Here is a 24,081-nt window from a genome sequence, read left to right on the forward strand (position 1 = left end):
ACGGAGGGCTACGGGCCCCAGCTAGGCCTGCCCCTCGATGCCGCGCTCCCGCGCCGCTTCCCGCGCCGCAGAGAAGGCAGTTGGCGCCAGCCTCATCGCCCTCCGCGCCGCGGGGCTGCGGTTCAAGCCGGTTGGCGGCGCCGTGAGGGCGGGGCTAGAGGACGTCAGCGCGCTCGTCGTGCGTCAGCACGCAGCCCCGCCTCCCATGGGGACCCGGCCTGAGGAGCAGGGGAGGGAGCTTCGAGACTAGGGCAGCGCGAAAAGTAGGTGGTTTGGAGAGCTGGGGGTTTCCAGAAGGCGTTTACTGACTGATCCAAATAAAAGTGAGATATGGTTGTATCAATGCATTTTATTTATTTATTTATTTTTTTATTTTTTGCGGTACGCGGGCCTCTCACTGTTGTGGCCTCTCCCGTTGCGGAGCATAGGCTCCGGACGCGCAGGCTCAGCGGCCATGGCTCACGGGCCCAGCCGCTCCGCGGCATGTGGGATCTTCCCGGACCGGGGCACGAATCCGTGTCCCCCTGCATTGGCAGGCGGACTCTCAAACACTGCGCCACCAGGGAAGCCCTCAATGCATTTTAAAAGTAGTTAAACTCCTGATAAGTGTCTGTGCTCGCCCCGCCCAGGAGAAAGCGTGCACTCCGTGAGGGACACATGAAAAGCTGAGTGCCTGTGGTCCCTTACCTCGTGCACGGGTGTGTAAATTTCTGCGGAGAGCTCTTAATTTCTGTAATTTCTGCTGACTTGACAAGGTGGTTGGCAAATGGTCACGTGTTCCATGCATTCAGGACATGATCGTGGTTACTAATAATCACTTCGTTTTGTACTGATAATGATGGCTAACTCTGGTAACTAGTACTTTCTGTCTCCTAGGCATTATTTTAAGCACTGTTTCAGTATGAAATCATTCAGTTTTCCTAACAACTCCACAGAGAATTTACTACTGAATATCCACTTTACAAAAGAGAAACTGAGGCGTAGGAAGTGAAGTAACTAAGTAAGAGGAAGAACTCAGACAATTGGTGTTAATAAATTAACCCTGCAAGGAGGCCGTTAGACTAGTGATGTGGCCGCCTGCATAAACCAACCAAAATCTAAGCCTGTAAATGCCTCAGGATTACGAAAACCGCTAAGGACAACCAGTCACAAACCACCAACTAGGCTTTAAAGCCATAGCAAGTCAGTAATTTACTTGCTTTGCTTCTGCCCTTTTAAAATAAAAACCTCTGCAGCTCCTGTGGCTGGAGTGCTCCTCACCACTTTCAGTTTGGTGATGCCTGAATTGAATCTATTTTTGCTCAAATAAACTCTTAAAATTTTAAATATGCCTCAGTTTGTCTTTTAACATTGGCCGTAGAAGTTGGATGCTCCAAACCATATCCAGTGTCTAGAACAGCGGTCGTCCTCTGGTCAGGCCTTAGGTGTTACGTGTACAACGTTCCTCTTCTACCACCACCTTCTGGATGCCTCCACCCACTACCATCTCCCGCGCATCAGATCCCCTAGATGTGGTCAGCAATGGCTTTCACGTGCAGCGTGCTCACATTATAACATCGCAGACACTCCTCCGTCCTCCAGCCAGTGTGTGAAGTGAAACATTACCATTCCTGTTGAAGAGTCTGGTGTGACCACTTTCCCAAACACAGCCACTCCCCAGCTGACCCTGGGTAACCACTCTTCTGAACTTGGTCTCCATCACTGCCATGGATGTCTTTAGATTTATGCTATATTTTTAGGTATTCTTAAACAGCATATAGTATTCTACTATGTTTTCTCTTGTTACTTGCTTTATTTAGTGTTATCTTTGCTAGGTTCATCCATGGTGACACATAAAGATCTGTCTAGTTCATGTACTTTCCTCGCTATGTAAGATTCCCATGTAGGGAAATAGAATAATTTATATGTGTATTTTCCTGTTGATGGACATTTAAATTGTTTCCAATTTTCAGTATGATTTCTTTTTTAAAAAAATTTTATACAATCGTTAAAGGTTGCTTTACATTACAGTTATTACAAAATATTGGCTATATTCCCTGTGTTGTACAATACAACCTTGAGCCTATCTTACACCCAGTGGTTTATATCTCTCACTTCCCCACCCCTGTATTGCCCCCTCCTCCCCCTCCGCACTGGCAACCATTAGTTTGTTCTCTATACCTGTGAGTCTCCCTCTTTTTTGTTATATTCACTAGTTTGTTGTATTTTTTAGATTTCATATATAGGTGATATCATACAGTATTTATTTTTGTTTGACTTATTTCACTTAGCATAATGCCCTCCAAGTCCATCTATGTTGCTGCAAATGGCAAAATTTTGTTCTTTTTTATGGCTGAGTAGTATGCCATTGGTTACATGTACCACATCTTTATCCATTCATCTCTTGATGGACACTTAGGTTGCTTCCATATCTCGGCAATTGTAAATAATGCTGCTATGAACACTGGGGTACGTGTATCTTTTCAAATTAGTGTTTTTGTTTTTTTTGGATATATACCCAGGAGTGGAGTTGCAGGGTCATATGGTAGTTCTATTTTTATTTTTTTGAGAACCCTCCATACTGTTTTCCACAGTGGCTGCACCAATTTACATTCCTACCAACAGTGTACCAGGGTTCCCTTTTCTCTACATCCTTGCCAACATTTGTTGTTTGTGCTCTTTTTGATGCTAGCCATTCTGACAGGAGTGAGGTGATACCCCAGTGTAGTTTTGATTTACATTTACCTGATGATTAGCAATGTTGAGCATCTTTTCATGTGCCTGTTGGCCATCTGCATTTCCTCTTTGGAAAAATGTCGATTCAGTTCTTCTGCCCATTTTTTAATTGGGTTGTTAGTTTTTTTGATGTTGAGTTTTATGAGCTGTTTATATATGTTGGATATTAATCCCTTATTGGGCATATCCATTGCAAATATTTTCTCCCATTCAGTAGGTAGTCTTTTCATTTTGTTGATCATTTCCTTTGCTTGCAAAAGCTTTTAAGTTTAATTAGGTCCCATTTGTTTATTTTTGCTTTTATTTCTTTTACTTTAGGAAATGGATCCAAAAAAATATTGCTGTGTTTATGTCAAAGAGTGTTCTGCCTATGTTATCTTCTAAGAGTTTTATAGTATCCAGTCTTACATTTAGCTCTTCAATCCATTTTGAGTTTATTTTTGTATATGGGGTTAGAGAATGTTCTAATTTCATTCTTTTACATGTAGCTGTCCAGTTTTCCCAGCACCAGTTATTGAAGAGACTGTCTTTTCTCCATTGCATAATCTTGCCCTCTTTGTCGTAGATTGGCATAAGTGCATGGGTTTATTTCTGGGCTTTCTAACCTGTTCCATTGATCTATATTTCTGTTTTTGTGCCAGGACCATACTGTTTGGATAACTGTAGCTTTGTAGTATAGTCTGAAGTCAAAGAGCATGGTTCCTCCAGCTCTGTTCTTCTTTCTCAAGATCGTTTTGGCTATTCAGGGTCTTTGGTGTTTCCATACAAATTAAAAAATTTTTTTGTTCTAGTTCTGTGAAAAAATGCCATTGGCATTTTTATAAGGATTGCATTGAATCTATAGATTGTCTTGGGCAGTATGGTCATTTTAACATTATTGATTCTTCCAATCCAAGAACATGGAATATCTTTCCATCTGTTTGTGTTATCTTCAATTTCTTTTATCAGTGTCTTATAGTTTTTGGAGTTCAGGTCTTTTGCCTCCTTAGGTAGGTTCATTCCTAGGTATTTTATTCTTTTTGATGCAATGGTAAGTGGGATTGTTTCCTTAATTTCTCTTTCTGATAGTTCATTGTTAGTGTATAGAAATTCAGCAGATTTCTAAGTATTAATTTTGTATCCTGCAACTTTACCAAATTCATTGATGAGCTCTAGTAGTTTGCTGGTGGCTCTTTGGGATTTTCTTTGTGTAGTATCATGTCATCTGCAAATAGGGACAGTTTTACTTCTTCCTTTCCTATTTGGATTCCTTTTATTTCTTTTTCTTCTCTGATTGCTGCGGCTGGGACTTCCAAAACTATGTTGAGTGTAAGTGGTGAGAGTGGGAATCCTTGTCAGTATGATTTCTGTGTTGCTACATCTATTTTTTTTAGTCTCCAGCATCATTTAATGTAGTTGTCTCCTGTCTTCTTAAAGCTCCCTCTTCTGTGTTTTCCATCAAGCCACTTGATTTTTTTATCCCTCTCTAATTCCTTCTTCACAGTCTCACTCTTGGGTGTCTCTTGCTTACCCAGTTTCAATGTAGGTGTTCTTTAGGTTCCCATCCTCAGTGTCCACCCCTTCGGACATTTCACAGTTTCTCTGGGTGATCTTATTTCCTGTTCAGGCTTAACTTCCCCCTCCAGGGTGATGTCTTTATTATTTTTTTTTTTTTGCGGTATGTGGACCTCTCACTGTTGTGGCCTCTCCCGTTGCGGAGCACAGGCTCCGGACGCTCAGGCTCAGCGGCCATGGCACACGGGCCTAGCCGCTTAGCGGCATGTGGGATCCTCCCAGACCGGGGCACGAATCCGTGTCCCCTTCCTGGAAAGCCACATATTTCTCATTGTCCTCAGCATCAGATCTGTGTTCCTTAGCTTGGCATATAAGCTCCTTCACGATTTGACTACCTCCTTTGTCTTACTTCTGGCTACACTCCTTCCTGAATGTCTTCTCTAGACATGTGGACCAGCTTGTAGTTTCTGATGTTCTATCATTCCTTCCTGGGCCTTTACAGATGCTGCTTCTTTACTTAAGACCCTCCTCTTCTGCTTGCTCTTCAGAAAGCTGACACCCGCCTGTTTCCCAGCCTCAGGTTGGGGGCCAGCTTCCCTGGGAGGCTTTCTTTCCCTGACCCTCATCTCTCCTCCCCTGCTTGTTTAGTGCCTCACTACTCTGCTCCCTGACATCTCTGTATCATAATACTTCGTGTCTCCAATGATAAGCATCTTTTTAGATAGTTTTTCTTCCACAGACTATAAGCCCTTTGAAGGCAGGGAAAGTGTCTCATTCATCCTTATATTCCCTATGCCTAGCACAGTGTTGGTACAGAGGAAGTGCTGATTAATGACTACTGGGACTTTCTCATCTATTCTCCATATAAGTCATTACTAGCACCTTGTGGCTACTGCCTACAGATGAACTTCAGGGAAGCTTCATCATATTAATTAATCATCTAACATATTAATTTAAAATGTGTTTTCCTCGAGCTTCCCTATTTTCTGTCTGGCAGTCAAGACTTGCCTGATCATCTCTTCCCTCCTTAATTTAGTTATGGCTTAATAGTGGCTTTGGTTTTCCTTTCAGCATCTGGTGTGTTCCAGCTTCCCTGAACATGGTGAGCAACAGCTGCCTCCCCATAGCACCTCTGGGATCCTCTGACAAGCCAGATCCATGCCTGGCCCAAGACAAGCTGCCTTGGCTTCCCTGCAGGTACCTGCCCTGGGAGGGACATGGCTACTGGGCAGTACAAGATGTGGACTCTCCTCCTTCAGGGCTCTGGTGAGTGTAAGTTTGACTAGAATACAGTTTATCATTTTACCTCTGATTCCCTGTAGTTGACTGCTGGTCCATCATGACAACATTATACCCAGACTGCCAAACCATTTTACCTTCCCATGGAACCTCACTGCAGATGCATTCTACTCATCTCTAACATTCATCTTCTCTGGACCTGCTTTCGGAGCAATGGGTTTGTTAGATCCAGTCACAGAGCTATGTCAACAACACAGGCTGTCTTATTTTAACTGACATGTGGTCCCCATTTCTTTTTTCTACTCCCTTACTTATGGCTGTTAACAATGACTCTTTCTCCACTCTTTTCATGTCCCACTAGACTCTGTTGTGTGTCCTTGTTCTCTCACCTGAAGAGGATACCTCTTATTTCACCAAGAAAGTAAGGTTTCAGACACAAACTTCATCATCTTCTTTCTGCTGACTCTGGCTGCCTTCCAATCCATGTTCCATGACGCAGACACCACCATCTCCTCTTCAAATCCTTCTGTGACTTTCCATTACTCTTAGGATAAAGACAGACCTCCTCACAGTGGCCTAAAATGTGGAGTCACAGGCTGGCTGCCGGTTGAGAACTGTTGCCATTCTGTAAGATAAGGCCCTTGCTTCAGAATGTAAATCATACCTCCACTAGATATATACTGTTTAGTTTAACAGGCAAGACTTTCTTGATGAAAGAAACAGTGTGTTGACTTGCATTCTAGAGCAAGCTTCTCATCTTGTTGTGCACTGGCACTCTGGGTGCACTAGTCTGCAGGGCAGGGCATCCCCTTGGCAGGATGGAGCATGATCTCTGCAGCCTCGTCTTGCACCTCCTTCCTTTCATTCTCAATCATCCAGCCCACAGTGGCCTCCTTTCAGGCCTGCATACTTACAACGGCACATTGCCCATGCTGCCCCTCTGCATGAAAAGTCCTTCTGTTTAGTTTGCAACTGATTGATGCCTCCTCATCCTTCTCATCTTTTCTCATGTGTTACTTTGTCAAGAAAGTATCCCCTTACCTACTCAACTCATCACATCCCCCTACCGTAGCTCACATAACACCACGTACCTCTCGCTTATAGCCTTCATCACATTTCACATCCAGTTTTAGGTAGGTGTTTACCGTATGGTCCGAGAGGAAGAAATCATGTCTGTTTTGCTTACTCTTGCATCCCCAGCGACTAGCACAGTTACTGATAACCTTTGTTAAATCGATAAATGAATGTATCCAATCAATGACCAAGCCCTGACAGTTTTTCTTTATAGGGTCTCTCATACTCCTCCCTTCCATCTGTGTTGCCATTACTCCAGTTCTACCATTTATTATTTTATACCTGGATTGCGATGATTGCTTCGGAGAATAGCATGTCTTCCTATCTTCCTCCCCACAACCTCTATTACACCTCCTAAGGTTCTTGGATTATGCCATTGCCCTGTTCCAAACCGTCCATGACACCCATTGCCAACACAATACAGCCAAACTCTTACGATTGACATTCAAGACCCTCCATAATTTGACTTTAATTTCACTTTCTAGACTTTAAAAAAAATAACTGGATCTAATTGTCTCTGCATCTTTGCTCCCTTTCATACCTACCTATTACATTAATTTTTTTTTCTAGTCAATCTATTTTACACCTCCTTCTCTGGGAAAACTTCACTGAGAATCCAAGCAAGATATGGATCCCTTTTCTCCCCTGAACTTGTAAACAGTTTAACAAGACATATATGGAACTGCCATAAGGCATCTACATCTTATCTCCCTCTCTGGTCTCTAACCTCCCTGAGAACAGAGGTACATCTCTGTGTTCTGTGCAGTTTTCAGCACAGTACCATACACATAGTAAATATTTGGTAAATGAACGAATAAGTGAATGAGTCACCATGAGAAGGGTATTTATTCTCTCATTCTTTCTCTCTTTTTCCACTTTCAAGTTTCTTTAGTTAGTTTCCTTAGACAAAAGGTTTCTTCGTAGCTACACAGTGTCCAAGCTCACAGAGTGTTGCAAATAGCTGCTAAGAGCATCCCTCCACCACTTTAGAATAGCTTGCTCTCCCTCTCAAGTGGAGAGAGCAGAATTCAATATTTATTAAGTGCCTTTGTTCACTTGGCATTTAGAGGCACTCAGGGCATCAGTGCTCTACACTCAGTGAAATGCCTATTTTGTTTGTAATTTTCCTTTGTGAATAACAGCTATCTACAAAGATGTTTTGTTACAATTTTCCATCCTTTTAGATTCATAAAAAGCATTTTAACTACATAGAAGCAGAAAATGAATAGAAAGAACTTTGAATTACATTTAATAAAAGTTTAGGGAGATCTTTGTGGTACATTAGTGAACTTATTTGGAGAAACTTTAGCCATGTAAATTGTGTTGGAGAGGCACCAAGAGTTCAAGAATTCTCAAAATTTGAGTACACAATTGCCTTACATGTAGGCGTGGTGGCAGCCATCTACATAACAATGATTTGGAGGATGTTGTATTAGTCAGCTCTTGCTGTGATAATGCTTTGGAACAAATCACCCCAAAACTCAGTTACATAAACAAGAATTTATTTTTCTTGGGCCTATGGGCTAGCTGCAGTGGCTCTCTTTGAGACCTCTAGATGGCTGCTTTTGCTCCATATTTTGGGTCAGTTTGAGGTCTGTCCCACACATCTTACTCTGGAGCCCAACTGTGAGGCCACAGCTCCCAGGCCCTGTCTTCTTACAAAGTTCACTGAAACATAAGAGGTGAGCCCAACCGTACAAGCCCATTTAAGGCCTCTGTTGCTCATTTAAGGCCATCATGTCTGCTCACACTTCATTGGCCAAAACATGTCACAGGTCTAAGTTGTATTTAGAAAATGTGTATTTGTTTAAAATTGGGTGCTCTCACAGAAGAATATTGCATTTTGGACAGTGTTACCTTAGCATTTTCACTGGCATTTGCAAACGTGATAAACTTCGTGTGAACTTTTTCACCTTTGAGAACTTTTTGAAATTGTGGGACAATTTCTATGGGAAAAGAGGAAGGTACACTTTAGAACTCAACTATAGTTATGGCATTGTTGGGAGAAGAATTAATGATGATAAGGTCAATACAAATGAAAGATTTGGGATTCACATATTCATCATTAACATCAGCATTCTACAGAACATTCCTGGAGAATTGTGATGCTAGCCTTATGTGATTTCTCTCATAAATCATTATAATTTGATAAAGCCACTTCAGTAAAACATTCATCATACAGTACATCACATTTTAGTTTTTCCTACCACTCCACAACTTATCATCAGTACTGTACCATAACACAGACACAGAAACAGAAACTGGGTGAATTCATTGTTAGCAAACGGGCTTCACAAAAAATACTAGTGGAAGTCCTTCAAATGATAGCAGGCAGTAAATCAAGCCATAAAAACAAAACAAAAAATGCTGACTAGAGCAGTTGTGTAGGGAATTATAAAAGATAATGTAATTTCAAATTTCTTCTCCTTCTCTTAACTAATTTAAAAAGTAAGTGCATAAACAATAAGATTATATTTGGATTGTTCTGTATATAACATAAAGAAATGTCATATATTTGATGATATGGTACAAAGAAGGCAGTGAGAACAAAGCTGTATTAGAATAAAAATGACACTAGATCATAACCTGAATCCGCAGGAAGAAAGGAAGAGAACCAGAAATGGTAAATAAATAGATTAACCCAACAAACTCTATAAATATTTATTTGCTCTACTTCTTTCTCTAAGCTCCTTTAAAAGATAAGCTTGTGTGAAGTAATAATTTTAATAATATGTTGTTAAGTATGTAACATATATAAATGTAATAAAAACAAAAAAGAGGAGAAGTAACGCAGCTCTATAAAAGTACAGTTTCTGTTTCTCACTGGAATGAAGTTAGTATAAATCTGAAGAGATTTTGAGAAGATGTATTACATAAGCCCTAGAGCAGCCATTACTCAAAAATGTGGTTAAAAATCATTAAAGGAATTAAATGTTACAGTAGAAAATATCCACTTAATATAAAAGGAAAATGGAGGAACAATAACAAAAAAACAAAAACATGAGACATGTAGAAAAGAAAAGGTAAAATGATAGACATAAATAAATCCTACCATATAATAATAAAAACTAAATGAAAATGAATTAAACAATACAATCAAAAGAAGGCAGAAATTGTCAAACTGGGTTTAAAAAAATGTTTTCTATAGGAGACACTCCTTGGATTCAAAGGTCTAATGTGTACAAAGTAAAAGGATGAAAAAATATACATCATGCAAATAGCAACCATAAGAATGCTGAAGTAGCTATACTAATACCAGAAAAAATAGACTTTAAAACAAAAAAATGTTACTAGATATGAAAAGGGACATTTTATGATTAAAAAAAGGGAAGATATAAAAATTATTAACATATGTGACCTGAATAAGATAAAACCAAAATACATGAAGAAGATACCAAAATACATGAAGAATTGAAATAGATAGAAATAGATGAATGAAGAAATAGATAATTCCACAACATTAGGTAGAGGCTTCAGTACTCCACGGTCAATAATGGATGGAACAATTAGGCAGAAGATCAACAAGGATATAGAAGACTTGGACAACACTACGAATTAACAAGACCTAATAAATGTCTATAGAACACTCAACCGAACAGTAAAATACACATCCTTCTCAACTACATGTGAAACCTTTTCCAGCATAGATGACATGCTAGGCCTTAAGACAAGAGATTGAAACCCACATACGTTTCTGGTGGGAATGTAAAATGGTGCGGCCATTTTACAAAACAGCTGGACAGTTCCTCAAAGTGTTAAACATAGAGTTACCCTATGACCCAGCAGTCATAGGGTCATAGGGTCATAGCAGTCATAGTTCCACTACTAAATATATACTTAAGAGAAATAAAAGCTTATTATCTGCATAAAAGCTTGTACATGAATGTTCATAGAAGCATATTTATAAAAACAAAAGGTGGAAATAATTCAAATGCCAATCTGATAAATGAATAAACAAAATGTGGAATATCCGTACAATAGAATAGCATTCAGCTATAAAAAGGAATGAAATATTGATCCATGTTACAACATGGATGAACCATGAAAGCATTATGTAAAGTAAAAGCAGCCACTCACAAAAGACCACATATTGTATGGTCCCATTTATATGAAATGCCCAGAATAGCAAAGCTGTAGAGACAGAAAGTAGATTAGTGGTTGCCTAGGGCTGAGAGGGTTGAGGAGAATGAAAAAACCTTGTTAATATGTAATGGGTTTTTTTGTGGGGGGACAAAAATCTAAAATTGGATTGTTGTGATTGTTACACAGGTCTTTTAGTGGTTACACTAAGAACCACTGAATTGTATACATTAAAGGGTTGAAATTACGGTACGTAAATTATATCCCAATGAAACTGTTAAAATTATGATAATTTTTTATTTATAAATTTGAAAATTCATCCAAAATTATAAATTCTTAAAAAATGCAACCTAACAAGACTAACCCAAGAAAGAAAAAATATCTAAAACATCTATATCTACTCAAAAAGTTGTTTGTATAATTAAGTACCTTTACAGAAAATGATTTCCAGGGATAAATGGCTTTCCAAGTAAATTCTTCCAAATATTTAGGGAAGAAATAGTGGTAATCCTACATAAAAATCTTCCAGGAAACAGAAAAGAATATATTGCTCAGAATTTTTGTAAGCCCAACATAAGCTTCAGATCAAAACTAAAAAGAATATTACAAGAATAGAATCACAGGCCAGTTTCTCTTTTGAACATGCATGCAAAATGTGTAAACAAAAGCACAAACTGTATCCATGATATGTAAAACAATAATATATCACAATCAAATTGGCTTTATTCTAGTAATGTAAGGTTGGTTTAATGTTCAAACATGAAACTGATCCCAGGAATGAATTACGATGGGAAAAAAAAGTCATTTAAAAAAGAAGTCTTGGGAATTCCCTGGTGGTCCAGTGGTTAGGCCTTGGCACTTTCACTGCTGGGGGCCTGGGGTTCAATCCCTGGTCAGGGAACTAAGATCCTGCAAGCCATGAGGCAGGGCCCCAAAAAAAAAGAAAAAAAGAAGTCTTAACCAGGAGAAGCACAAGACTGAATAAACACAACAGATAACACCTTATGAAAAGTAGGTGAAGATTATGGAATATCTAAAATTAAAAAAAAAAAGAAATTGTTAAAGATTCAAGAGGATGTGACAAATATTGTACATAGGCAAAAAATAAAATAAAATAAAATATACAAATGATGGGAGCCCCTAAAGAAGAAAATCAAAGCAAGGAAACAGAACAAATACCAACAAAATGATTCAAGAAACTTTTCTAAATTAATAATAACAGTAATAATAGAAACTGCATATTGATAGAGTACATCACATGCCTGAGACTATTAAGCCTGAACAACCAACACCAAAGTGTATTCTAGAGAAATTTTTAGACTTAAAAAAAGAAGTGAGCTTGGAATTTTAATCCCAACAAAACTAACTTTCACTTATAATTGGAGACAGGCCGCCTGTTATCAACATACAAGAACTCAACGTATCTTAATTACATAAACCCTGAAAGAATCTATCAAAGAATAAGCATCATACAACCAAAATGACTAGAGGCAATCAGTGTAAGAACCGATGGTGAGAAGTAAGAATATAGTTTTTATAGAATTAGAACTAAATGAAGGTTAAAACGGAGAGAGTATAGTATATAATGGCAATATGCTCTGGCAATGGAGATGTCAGTCCTTTAAATGAGAGAGAAAGATTGAACAAATGCCAAATGAAGTTAAAACTGTTTTCAATAAACGTATTGTTTACCAAACATAATATTAGAGTTTCTGTCCTGAGTCTGTTTTGTAATATGGAATAGAGCAAATGAACAATTATGAAATAGTCTAATTATAACACCCCTTGTGAACTTGAGAACTAGGTTCTCAGGGTGGGAAGAAAGGGAACACAGAAGTAATATAGAAGAGGTTAACTAAAAACTCTGCAGTGCTGAATTTGAATTATCTGTACTAATAAGGTATTTTAATGATATATATATTTCTACATATATTTAGATTAGACATGTAGATAGTTAGGCCTATTTCTATCTATAGATACATATTAACTGTATATCTGTACTATATAGTTATATATGACTATATATGTGTATACGTGCACATGTACACACACAAAAATACATACATACACATTCTATCTCTGTTCATTGACTAGGCCTAGAAATAATGACCAACAAAATAGCAAAAGTCATCCATAGGGTCCAGATTGTGGTCTAGAAAGTTGATTTCAGGTCTGAATCATTTGTGTGAGACGAACTTGGAAAATCTTGTGATACCAAGTAACAAGAAAGTTATCAAAGACTACTAGGGTTATTTCAAAAGGACTTAGCCAAAGGTAAAGAGGTTCTCAGTGGACAGTGGAGCAATTTGAGCATCAATAAGGATAATAATTACAATGAATTGAAACTCATCAACTGTGTTTAAATCCATGGGTTTCTATGGATATAAAAAAAAGTCAACTTGTGAGTATAATTGAGAGAAAAATCATTATAATGAAAACTGATTTTTAAAAAGGCAGTGATGTAGTGAGGTGGGGGAAGAAACAAGCCTTTATCCTGTCTTTCCACTATGAACTGTACCACTATGTAACAAAATTGTAGATGAGGGGATAGATCTCTTCATAGACGTATTCCAACCAATAAATGAAAAAGAAATGATCAACTTAGAATACCATAATTTTGCAATCTGTGATGAGTTAACAGATCTAGACACTAAGTATCAGTGGCTGCTAACATCATAAAAGGAGAATAGCTAGATGTTGCCTGCTTCCTAATGAAATAATACACCAGACTATAGTCTTCCCAAAAGGATTGATCAGTTTCCCATTTTGCAGGAAATAGGACAGAGGAACATGTTGAGCTGCACCATGGACATGTATTCAGCAAAACCCATATTGTGGGAAACTCTACATGTTAACTCTACATGTGTGAAACTCTACATGTCAGCAGGTAAATTGAAGGGCAATAAAAGGATGGAAAAGCAACCTGTAGATTAAAAGAGAAAAAGTCATTATTTAAAACTGGGCAAAACTAAACGATGCTGTCTAGGGAGGCAAACTAGGGTGATAACGTTTATAAAGAAATTTAAGGAAGAGCCAATTATAAAAGTCAGGAAAATGATTACTTCGGGAAAGAAAGGAATTATAATTGGATCAGGACAGATGGAGGGGCTTTAGGCAAAGTTCTATTTCTTCACCTGGGTGTCAGTTAAAATGGTATTTGCCTTGTAATATTAAGCTATAAATTTGTCTTATGTGGTTTCCTGAATCTATTTTTATTTTATAATAAAAGTGTTTTTAAAAAATCAAAACACCTAGGAATAAATATAATGAAAAATTTACAAAAATTCTACACAGAAAACTGAGAAACTTTATTGAGAGAAATTAAATCATATTTAAATAAATGAACAGATATATCATAGTCATTGATTGCAAGGCTCAGCATTGTAAATCAATAATCTCCACACTTTCTACAGATTTAATGCAGTAGGAAAATCAGTAATCTCCACACTTTTTACAAATTCAATGCAATAAGAAGCAGAATCCCTTGTGTGTGTGTGTGTGTGTGTGTGTAAACTGACAAGCTGAGTCTAAAATTTATGTGGAGATTCTTAGGACCAAGAAATAGTAAGATATGAAAAACAAGAACAAAGCTGTAGGACTTACACTGTCAGACAACAAGACTCATTAAAGCTATGATAACTAAAACAATGTGGTGTTGACACAATAGAAATAGAGCAATGGAACAGAAAGGTTTGGACTGTGACTCATATATATGGTCACTTTGTTTATGACAAAGGTGAAAGTACAATGGATAAAGGATTTTTTTTTTCGATAAATGGTGATGTGTCAGTCTTCATATAGAAACAATTAATTTTGACCCTTATGTCAACTCATATACAAAAATCAATCCTAGATGGATTGTCAATCTAAATAATCAACAAAATAATCACTGAAGAGTGAAAAGACAAACCAAAGAATGACAGTTCTTTTCAATATCTATTTCTGACAAGGCCTTGATTCCAGTTTGTATCAGAACCCAATAAGAAAAAGACAACTTGACAGAAAAATGGACAATGCTTGAACAGGCATATCAAAAGGAAGAATATCCAAAATAACCAAAAAACCTGAGAAGGTGCTCATCCTAATGCGGGAAATGAAAGTTAAGTAATTAAATTAATTAAATTAAAACAAACATTAATTAATCAGGGAAATGCAAATTAAAACCATAATGTAACACCACTATATGCCCATCGTTATGACTAAGATGAAAAAGAGAGCTGATGAGGATGTGCAGCAACTGGAACTCCACGCACTTCTGGTGGAGCAGTAAATTAATATCAGCACTTTACAAACTGCTGGCAGTACTGTGGAAAGCTAAACAGATGCATAGCCTGTGACCTGGCAATTGCACTCCTAGTGCATCCTTAGCAGATGTGTGTACATATGTGTCCCAAAAGACATGCAGAAGACTGTTCAAAGAAGCACTATTCATATAGCCCCGAACTAGAAATAACCCAAATGTCTTCCAAGAGGAGAATAAATAAATTGTGGTAACTTCAATACAATAGAATACGATGAAAGTGAATGAACTCTTGCTATATACAAAAATATGGCTGAATCTCACAAATTTAATGTCGACTGAAAAAAGCCAGATACAAAGGAGTACATATAATACATTGCTTCATGACAAATTACTACAAAATTTAGCAGCTTAAAGTAACATATATTTATGGTCTCAGTTTCTGTGGGTCAGGAGTCCAGGTGTGGCTTAGCTGGGGGCCTCGGCCTCAAGGCTGTAATTGAAGTGTCAGCTGGGGCTGTGGTCTCATTTGAAAACTCAGCTGAGGGAGGATCTGCTTCCAAGTGTACTTATGTGGTTCTGGACAGGATTCACTCCTAATAAGCTCTGGACTGAGGGCCTCAGCTCCTCACTGGCTGTGGGGTGGTGACCTTTAGTTCCTTGCCACACACGTCTCTCCCTAGGTCAGCTCGTGACAGGGCAGCTGTCTCCCATCAGAGGGAGCAAGTGAGAGAACAAGGTAGGGCTTTCGTCAGCTAATCTTGGAAGTGCCATCCCATCACTTTTGCCACATTCCATTTAGAAGCAAGTCTCTAGTTCCAGAGGGGAGTATAGCAAGGACATTAATACCAGGGCGTAAAGGTCATTGGGACTCATTCAGAAGCTGCCTACTACATGATGTGATTCCGTTTTTGAAGAGCTGAAACAGGTGAAATAAATCCATGGTGATAGTAAGCAGGATTGTGGTGAATACTGACAGGGGTCTGGGTTGCTGATAACGTTTAAAGTTTTGAGTGTGAAGATCTGGTCCCACAGATGTACTTTATAAAAATTCATTGGTGCTTCTGATTTGTGCACTTTTTCTGTGTATGTTACATTTCTATTAAAAAATTTACTTTAAAATAAAGAGTTGGGCTTCCCTGGTGGCGCAGTGGTTGAAAGTCCGCCTGCCGATGCAGGGGACACGGGTTCGTGCCCCGGTGTGGGAAGATCCCACATGCCGCGGAGCGGCTGGGCCCGTGAGCTATGGCCGCTGAGCCTGCGCATCCGGAGCCTGTGCTCCGCAACGGGAGAGGCCACAACAGTGAGAGGCCCGCGTACCAAAAAAATAAATGAATAAAAATAAATAAATAAATAAAAATAGTTAATGTTCTCCCCTAGAGGCCCATCCTGCTGATAAGCAACTTTCATTGCCTCTAGTCATCATCTCCCCCCCTCTCCTCAGCCAGGCAGTAAAATGCAAACCCAGTTTATACTTTGCTGCTTAAAATCTGACAGTTTAGCATAAGTGTAGGCAGCATTATGTTTGGGAAAAATATGGGTTGAGGAGTCAGACTAGGGTTCAGATCCAGGTTTTACCACCCATTGGTTGTGCAACAGTGGTCTTCATTTTCCTCATCTGTATTATAAGTATGCATCAGAGGATTGAATGGCAAACTAATAACTGGAAATCATACAGTATATACCTGTTGTAAAATGACTTGAAGTTCCCCGCAAAGACTTGTAATGGTTTCTAATTGTAACATCTGTTCAACTTCCTCACGTTAACGTGGCCTTCATGCTCAGTGTGGTCTGACTCTCATACCTTTGTGCATCCTCACCCAGAATATTTCTGAAACCTTCTCTTAGGTTTAAGTTCAGGCAGATTGCTCTACTTATCCGTACATATCTTCATCCTAAAAAGTAACCGTCTCTCAGTTGGCCTCAGAGAATACACCCATGCAAAGATGTGTCACCCATGTAAAGAAGGTACTTGCTTTATTTTCTCCTCAGCTATTTTCTTTTAGGAATCAGTGCGTAATCAATAGGAAATTGGTTAAATGAATTATGCTACATTCCTTTTATGGAATGGTATGTGGCCAATAAAACATGCAGCGAATTTGCATATGTTGATGTAACAAGGTATCCATGGTATATTGTAAAGTGAAACAGGCAAGATACAGGATAGTTAGACAAGCACTATGCTGACTGGAATGTAAGATAATGAAAACAGAAACAAGGTCTATCTGATTTATCTGCAGCATCAGCGTCTAGTGGACTCATAGTGGACATTCATACATATTTGTGGACTGAATGTAAGAGCACAGAAAATAACCTGGAAGGATAAACGTCACATTGTTATCAGAATTACCCTCTCTGAAGGAGCAGCATTGGAGTGCATTTTTGTTCACTACCATTTCTGATGTTTCAAGTAGTCTTATTACAGTGTGTTTATGTTTTGTGCTTTCTAGCACCTAAGGGGCTTGGCACCCCCCAAGAGCCGGCACCTGTGTCTCTTTGTTGCTAGGGTGCCTTCAGGCTACCAGAAGCAGCTTTGCTGACGACCTGGAGAGCAGAAGTGCTGGTTATTTGTGTCCCTCTCCCTGTGCCCCAGCTTTTAACAAATAACTGACAAGAGGAGTATAAAGATTCCTGCAGCCTAGCCCTTGATTGGGCAACTCAAAGGTGTTATTTTTGATTCTGTGTGGCTCCCCTGAAATTCAGCCTAAATGCCTTTGTTGACCTTAAGGGTCTTTACTTGAAATTGTACTTTCTTCCTGGCCTCCTTCCAGTTCAGGTCCCACTGGATTGTCCTAGAACAGTTCCCCCTCTCAGCATCTGCTTCTGGGGACCCAATCTAAGTCACTTGTGTAATTCAAAACAATAAAAACAATCGACGCCTATTGGAGGATGAGGTGGATAACTTCTCACCTCAAACTTTTCACCCTCCATGGCTGTAAATTGATCAGAAGAAATGTCCAGGCACAGCCCCATAACTTATGGGGCCTAGGAAAAAATGAACATGTGGGGTCCCTTGTTTGAAAAGCAGGAAAAAAGTGGTGTTAGCAGGTTAAAATAGAAAACCTCCTCTTTTCGAAAGTCTCTCTCCCTCAGCTTGTCAGGTTGTTTTTTATTTGCTATAGGCTATTGTTCTAAGTAAAGAAAAATTTTAAATTTGCACTAATAGTATGAATTTTACCATCTATCTTTATATTGTACAATGTGAGTTTTAAGTGCAACTATAAGAGCTTTTTGCTTGTATGCAAAATTACCAAAATTACACAACTTATACTTGGTAGATTGTACATGCATATGTATTTTTTTTCTTACACATACTGTGGAAATGCCGCACAAAACTAACTCAACTGTTTCACCTTCATTTCTCAACACATGTGATGTCTACCATGATTTCTACCTTCAGCTTAGTGTTGTGTAAAGAAAGAGTGAAAGCGAAAGGAACAGTGGGTTGCCCTGTCTTTCCCCTTCCCTTCTGTTTCATCATTTTCAGTGTAACCAATCGGCTAATACAGAGAAGTAAAAGAGTGAGAAAGGGTATGGTAGTTTCCTTGGTCATTCATGTTTCTTAGAACACTAGGCACTTTCAGGCAATCCCTGTACCTCACCCCACCCTCTGCTTTGCTTGGATCCCTGAGCTCAAAGCCTACTGAGTTCCACTTCTCCAGAGATTAATTACCAACCCTTCAGGCAGGGAGCAAGGTGGGGATGCCATAGAAGAAGGAAGCTCTTTGGCTCTTCAGTGATGGGTGGAAACCAAGGATGGGGATCTAATTACCCAGATCTATAACCAATCCCTTGTTTTCAGCCCCATGCTTCCCTCACTCTCCCTTATTTCTTTTTTGCCGTACGCGGGCCTCTCACTATTGTGGCCTGTCCCGTTGCGGAGCACAGGCTCCAGACACGCAGGCCCAGCAGCCATGGCTTACGGACCCAGCCACTCCGCAGCATGTGGGATCTTCCTGGACCTGGGCACGAACCCGTGTCCCCTGCCTTGGCAGGCGGACTCTCAGCCACTGCGCCACCAGGGAACCCTCTCCCTTATTTCTTATTTGGTGTCTCCAAGGCCCATCTCCTGGTGCTTTGTGGGAAATATTTAAAAACATTTTATTTGGAAATAATTGCAGACTTACAAAAAAGTTACAAGAATTCATGTATTTTTAACATGTTATCTCATTTAGTCTGTCTCGCTCTGTATTAATCTCCTTCCTGAATATTCTACAATGAGCATATATCATTGTCCCTTTCCCTGAGTCCTTCAGAGCGTATTTCCAAGAGACTTCTTTACATACCCACATTAAATGTATCAACTTCAGGAAATCTAACATTAATAGATTTTACTCAGTCTACTGCCTGTATTTCACGTCTGTCAATTTACTCAGTAATATCCTTTATAGCATTGTCTTTTCTCAAGTCCTGGATCCAGTAAATGTCACACAGGTATATAAATATCATGTCTCTGTGGTCTCTCAAGATTTAATATCCCCAGCCTTTCTTTGTCTTTCAGGATATTGACATATTTAAGGAATACAGCTGATGGACCATTTGCATAGCCCTTTCTTCTCATATGGAAATTTTATTTTTTGAGCTTATCTACGTTTAATCTCCGCAGGACATTTGAGGAATTAAGTCCTGGGACCTTTGGGGTTTGTTAGGGCCAGAGTCAGTCTCTAAATGCCAACACCAGAGATGCTATCATGTGTAAGGGACTTTGCTAAGAGTCATCTTACGGTGAAGGGAGAATAGAGAAGGCGAGTCTTGAAGCTTAAGTTCTTTGGAAGATGGAAACTGTAAAGAAGCTGATTTTGTGGGAGAAAACAGCAAAGAAAAGCGCTTTCAACTCTTTTAAGTCTTCTTCATGTGGAGGGGAAAGGTGTGAGTGTCCTAAGCATGGCTGATTTGTTAAACTTAGGAGGAGAATTGAGGAAATCAAAGTGAGGAAATGATATGGTGCTTGATTGCAGCAGTGTAAGACCTTAATGACGCTGTAAACATCACAGCCCCTCCCCAGCCCCAGCCCCAGCTCCAGGGCGATGAGGGGAAGCCAGTTGATACAGAGATATCGGGGCGGCAGCTCTGAGCCTTGTTCATGCACTGTCCCCACAAAGAGGTGCTCATCGGTGACCTGCTTCCCCTCCGTCTCACTCCCAGTGAGGCTTGAGCAGCTGAGTGAGTGACACAAGTGGGTGAAATGTGTGCAGGAACCTCAGCTCTCTCCTGCTGGGCACTGTAGCCCAGGTGAGGTGAGGGTTTAGTGTCCTTTCTCTCCTCTTGCTTCCTCCAACGGGAGGATGCCAGAGAGTGAAGAGGGCAGAAGAAAGTCTTGGCAGAGCTGGGAGGGGAAGGAGGACATTCCAGGGTTGGGCAAGAAATCTTTACATATCGCCAAGTGGCACTTGGTCACTCTCCAGCTCCAGATGAGAGCTGGATTCAAAGCCATAGACATGAATTTTGCTTTCTGGTCTGGTCCAGCTCACTTGACTGCCCACCCTGTATAACCATGCAATAGCTGCACTGAAGCAGCTCAGGGACAAGAACATTTTGTTGAAAACTACCACTGTTTTTGTCTTCCAGCAAGCATAGCCAGTGTCCAGGGGACACAGATCTGGTGGGTCTTAGAGGAAGGTATGTGCTGTGGCAGGGATGTGCTCCAGCTATGCTGGGAGGGCCAGGGCAAAACCTAGAGGAGGAACTGTTGTGCCTGGAGAGTTGACCTGTCTGGGGACCCATCTGAACTCAACCTTGAGGTTTTCTGCTGGCTGGGTGTTTTCTCAGACTGGAGGCCCTCCATGGTACCTGCGTTGGTGACGTCACGTAGGACAAAGGGAGCACCTATCTATTAGTGATGGGAGTGTTCATGGTACAGCCACACAGAACCTGGGGGAAAATGAGACAGAGAGTGAGGGAAAGCTTGATGGGTGTTTGAGTCAGAAAGGATGAAAAGATGGAAGAAGGAAGAAGCAGGTGGACGGAATGGGAATGTTCCCTTCCTGCTTATTCCTGGGTCTCATCCTGCCTTCTCCTGCCCTCAACCCCCAGCCCCAAAGCCTGATTCAGGCCTCAAGGCATTGTGCCTGATTCAGAGCTGACCGGGTCATTGTGCAGCCCTTGGGTGCCATCCTGGCAGGGGTGTGAATGACTTTGTATGTGAGCACAAGGCAATATTGGCATGTATGCATGTTGTCAGGCAAGGCATTTCCCTGTCTTGGGAAGCTGATACTGGTGCCTTTTTCCAGCCATGTAGGATGACAACTTGTTAGATACTGTTCTTGATGCAAACTGTTTGCTCATCACAGTTAGGTTGCCACCTTGTGGTCTTCATGAGCCTGGAGGAGCTGAAATAGGTGTCCTGCAGTACCCTCTTAGCTGATGTGGGCCCTTCCCTTCGTGCTGAGGGTTCAGGGGTCCTGGTCTCACCTTGGATCCCCACTCAGCCTAAAGTCAGAGAGTCCAGAGGCACCCAGTGCTTCCTCCCCCTCATCCCCATCTGTGTTATCTGGACGTAGCCTGGAAGGGCTGAGTGGAGCAACACCTCTCAAAGACTTCAAAGAGGGTGAGGCCACAAAGGACAAGGTTAGGGAGGCATGGGGGTTGCCTGTGAATGTGTGATAAAAGAAGCCACTGGCATCACCTTTCATTCCAACGCTGTCCTTTACTCCCAGGGGTTGGAGAAGTTAGGGGCAGTGTGACTCCCCCAGCTCCCCCAGGCCACTCCCCTGCCCTAGCTTCTGGATTGTGGTCCTAGCAAAGCAACTTTGGTTCCTGTTGAGTAGGGCAAGCTTAGAGAGCAAGCAAAGCCTTGAGTCTGAGAAGATGAATTTCTGATTTTGATTATCTGTTGAACAGTCCTGCAGGTCTATCACCATGTGTGAGTTTTCCAACTCTCCAAAGTGCGGAGATTCTCAGTGACCCACTAGGTAGAAAAGGCAGGACTAGAGACTTGGGGGATGAGCCTCCCATACCAGTGATCTCTTTCACATACTTAGGGATCAAGGACTTCTCACCAAAGGAGAGTTTGTGGCTTGAAAGGGCTCAGAGACTGACCTTTATTTACATGGAAAGTCATTTCTGGATCCTGTGTCTTTGGGTACCTCTATACACACCCAGGTGATGGAACAGTCAGACAGGATTTCTGTACTAAGAGGGCTAGTATGAGACAGTCCCAAATGGAGAGGGGGGATTTGTCTAGGAGAGATGCCCCAGTTTTGCTCTGTTTTAGCACATTTTCCTCCTCTTCCCCAACTTCTGTCCATATGGCAACACATAAAAGTAGTAAAGCTCAGTGGCTGAATAATGGCAGGAAGATGAGGGCACTGGTACTAGGGAATATTTTCAAGTGCTTTGTTTCCACTTCCAGGGCTCACAGGTGGTTCAGCCCAGGGGCCATCATCCATTTGCCCAGAGTTGTACAGAGAGCACAAAGAGTTCTTCCTTAGCAGGTGTCACTGACATTAAACACAAGGGGAATGGGACTCCCTGGACTTATACACCACCAAGTCTCACACCCCACATTTCATGTCAGGGCAGCCAAAATGCATTAATTGGATGCACCTTGAAGTAAAGAACACAGAACATCCTCAGAGCCCAGCTTCTTGGGCCACAAAGTTCTTTAAATTAGCAGGGACAAGTGGATGAATGTTCTAGATTGTCACTAGTTTTATGTCGAATCATATACTGAAGTCCATTCAAGGCTCTCTTTGTAGGAATAAAAAAAAAAAGGAAAATGTTTGCAACTCTTGCTGCCTTTGGGGAAAATTACATACATACATACATATATACATACATACATACATACATGTGTTCCCAGGATAAACCTTCACTTATGAAACTAACACCAGCACGTAATCTGGTAAGAAGTGAATTCTAACTTCAGTATCTTTGCAACATCCAGTTAAGAATACTGAAAACCTTAGATATCCCAGGATAGAGAGTTCAGCAAAGCAGCTGCCCAAAGATATTCACGTCCTATGGATTGGGATTTTCTTCTTGTGGCAGATTGTATTTCCCCAAAATGAACATAGCAGTATTTCAAGTCCCACAGTCTCTTTCAGAGCTTTGCTATTCTCTATTAAAATTTGGAGTCTATTTACCTTTCCCTTAAATTTGGGTGAGACTTTATGTCTGTCTCAGTGAATAGAATGCAGCAGATATGAGTGTATTACTTTCTTAAGGCTGCCATAACAAAGTGCCTGGGTGTCTTAAACAACAGAAATTTATTCTCTTACAGTTTCTTAAGGTGGGAAGTCTGAAATAAAGATGTCAGCAAGGTTGAGTTTTTTGGAGAGCTCTGAGGGAAAATCTGTCCCATGCCTCTTTCTTAGCTTCTGGTGGTTGCCAGAAATCCTTGGCATTCCTTAGTTTGTAAATGCATCATTTCAATCTCTGCTTCTGTTGTCATTTGGCATTCTTCCTTACGTTTCCTGTGTCCAAATTTCCCTCTTCTTCTAAGGACAAAAGTCATTGGATTAGGGCCGAACCTAATCTAGCATGAGCTCATTTTAACTTTGTTATATCTGCAAAGACCCAATTTCCAAATAAGATCACATTCACAGGTCCTGGGGGTTAGAACTTGAACATATCTTTTGAGAGGACACAGTTCAACCCACAACAGTGAGGTTAAGTGATTTCTAAGGTTAAATCATAAGAGGCAATCCAACTTCTGTCTGAATCTTTTTCTTTAAGGATGCTCACCTTTGGAACCCAGCCACCATTTTGTGAGGAAGCCCAGGACACATGAAGAGACCACAGGCTGATTTTCTGGCTGACAGCCCCAGCTAAGGTTCCAGCCCATGGCTAGTATTAATAACCAGTCATGTAAATGAAGAGGCCTTCAGGTGACTCCAGTCTCAGCCTTTGAGCTGTACTAGCTGGTGCTGAGACGAACTGTTTTCATTGATCCCTGTCCAAATTGAAGATTCATGAGCAAAATAAATGTGGATGCTCTTTTAATCCACCGGGTTTTAGGATAGTTTGTTACACAGCATTTGATTACTGGAACACTACCCAGTGTCCACTGCCCTACCTGAGACATCAGGAGTCTTCTGTGGTAGGACAACCCTCTGTAATGAAAATGCGGCCTTGGGATCTGGCTGTGGGTTTCTTTGGGGTTCAACCATCCTTCTCTTAGGACACAGTGGAAGCAGCTTGACTAGATAGGTAGGCATTACCTGCTTCAGCCTGGCTTAAATAGAGATGTAGCCAAGAATTTAAAGTGTTTCATTACTGCCTTTGCTAGTGAGGAACTC

At 40.5% G+C, this 24,081-nt stretch overlaps 1 long non-coding RNA gene across 1 annotated transcript; it reads left to right on the plus strand.

Annotated features, from left to right (window-relative positions):
• The first annotated feature begins 213 nt into the window (after positions 1-213).
• LOC132426617 (uncharacterized) lies at positions 214-23,849 on the plus strand. The gene is made up of 4 exons (XR_009519737.1): positions 214-323; positions 5,281-5,406; positions 5,532-5,665; positions 23,519-23,849. It is a non-coding gene; the product is annotated as an uncharacterized lncRNA (long non-coding RNA).
• Positions 23,850-24,081: the final 232 nt, after the last annotated feature.

Source organism: Delphinus delphis, chromosome 6 (assembly GCF_949987515.2).
Source record: "Delphinus delphis chromosome 6, mDelDel1.2, whole genome shotgun sequence".
Taxonomy (NCBI): domain Eukaryota; kingdom Metazoa; phylum Chordata; class Mammalia; order Artiodactyla; family Delphinidae; genus Delphinus; species Delphinus delphis.